Consider the following 2,390-nt stretch of genomic DNA (forward strand, 5'->3'; position numbering starts at 1 on the left):
TCCAGGGCTTCTGTACTGAGCTACATCCCAAGTCTTTTGTATTTTTTATTTTTGGACAGGGTCTCACTGAGTTGGCCAGATGGCACTTAAACTTGTGATCCTCCTTCCTCTGCCTCCCTCAGTGCTTGGATTATGCATGTAACACCCTAGCAGGATGCTATTTTATTTTAAATAGCTATGTCAAGTCTCCCTATAATGCCTTTCTTTAAGATCACAATCCATTGCTGAGCCAAAATGATAGTATCAAAAACAATTAGGGGCCAACACAAGTGGACAGTACTATAACGAAATAGCTACAACAACTGCAATGGTTGCACTGTAAATGAAAATTTGAGTCTTCATTGGGTGTGACAATGCATGCTTGTAATTCTAGCTACTTGGTAGACTGAGGCAAGAGAAATGGAGTTGGAAACCAGCATAGCCAATGTAGTAAGACCTTGTGTCAAAAATTTTTTTTCATTTTTTAGTTTCCTAGTATAGTAAATTCTTATAATTTTATGTTGCCTTGGCATCCATCTGGAATATGTTCAACTCAACTTTCTTAGGCCAGAAGTAGGGCTCAGTCACTCTTCACACAATTTCTAGTTCTCTACCTCCTCCCAGTGCATCACTGTGTCTTTGTCTTAGCTACTTTCTCATTGCTGGGACAAAATACCTGACATTGAAGGAGAAAAGGTTCATTCGGTTTACAGTTTGTAGAGGTTCTGGTCTACAGTCAGCTGGCTCCAAGACAGGGCAGGATGTCAGAGGACAGGGCAGGATGTCAGAGGACAGGGCAGGATGTCAGAGGACAGGGCAGGATGTCAGAGGAGAAACAGTGTATGGCAGGGTAGTCAAAAGCAGTGAGCCTTCCTTTCCTTTTTAATCTCATCCAAGCTACAAGCCTATTGGTTGGTGCCACCCACATCTAAGGTGGGCCTTCTCATTATCCACACCCAAACCCATGCTAAACCAATCAGTGGATTAATTTAGTACCACATATCCTTAGTCCATATTCACTTCCTAGATTCAGCCATCTCTGAAAAGCTCCACCTATGAGCGCATGAGACTTTTGAGGAAGGACTAGGTACAATCCATAACAGTCTTATAAAACTGCCTTCCGGTGACAGCTAGATGCATTTTATTGCATTCTCTCCATGGACGCACACTATATGGCACAGTGACCAGAAGGCATTCATGAGGTGACTCCGTGAAACATGCCTGCTAGCTCTCAACCCACCAATTAGAACTTCCTTTGGGAAACTTTCTAGGTAATGCCCTGAACCCCAATAAAGACGTTAGCCTCACCGGTCCTCTTCCCAGTTCTTTCTGTCCCGCCTCTGCTGGCTGACTTTTCAGTCATCTCCAGACTTCCTCTCCCTTTTGAGAGACCTCATACAACAACCATTATTAATTTCCTACCACTTTGTCTGTAACTCTGTATTGCTTATATTGTTCTTATGCTGTTTTGTAAATGGATGTCTGTTAATATGTTTTCCTTCTTTTATTTTTAAATAAATTAAAAAAAAGAGAGACCTCAAAACCGAATTAGAAAGAAACCGTAACAGTGAAAATCTCGATGCTTAGCAGTCGCAGTGAACATGATCAGAAAAAGAGCAAAGACAGCAAAGAAGCAATTTTTCCTGGGCCCAATCTTCAAGAAGGATTTCTCCCGTGGCACTTGACAAAAGACGAAATAAAAGTTGCTCTCAACTTCATTCCTACAGCAGAGGCAGTGGAGCATTCACTTGGCTCTTACTTTCTCCTTCTCCTAAAAGCTGAGTAGGTGTACCGTTTAGGATGCTCAGGCACCATGCAACAACAGCAGAACGTGTGTGGCAGTAGGAATATGCGCAAAACAGCGCATTTTCCCCACCGTGCCTTCCTGGTGGAGATCTGAGAACTGAAGCTAGTGGGAATTTCTCTAAATCGATGTTCAGAGTTCGGACGTCCCTTGCTGAGACGCTGGCCCTGCTCCAGACGGTTTCTCCAGGAAGGGCCATTTGCAGGCCGCAGGGCCTCTGTCCTCCTCTACTGTCCCCCCTCCCGCTCCTGAGCGCCAGGAAGAGCACGTAGCTGAGGTCTACCAGGCAGGTTTAAGGGAACCGGGACTCAGGATCAAGCAGTGCCCCACATTAGGCTGCCACACTTTGCAACCGAACCTAAGCAGAACGCTTTTGGTCACTTTCACGGCTTGCTTAAAAAAATATCCCTAAGGCTTAGCCCAAAGAGTGCATCCTGGCGATTGTAGGTGGTTTGAACAAGTTGCGTTCCCCTACTGCCCAGTTTGGGAAAGTACTTTCTCCTTTGAGCGCTGACAGCCCTCAGGCCAAGCTCGCAGTACGCGGTCTGGGCGTGGCGTCGCGGCGGGGGCGGGGCCAGGAAGCGAGCCAGACGCCGGGGGCGGGGCC

This window comes from Chinchilla lanigera, unplaced genomic scaffold (genome assembly GCF_000276665.1).
Source record: "Chinchilla lanigera isolate Chin_1 unplaced genomic scaffold, ChiLan1.0 scaffold00114, whole genome shotgun sequence".
NCBI lineage: Eukaryota > Metazoa > Chordata > Mammalia > Rodentia > Chinchillidae > Chinchilla > Chinchilla lanigera.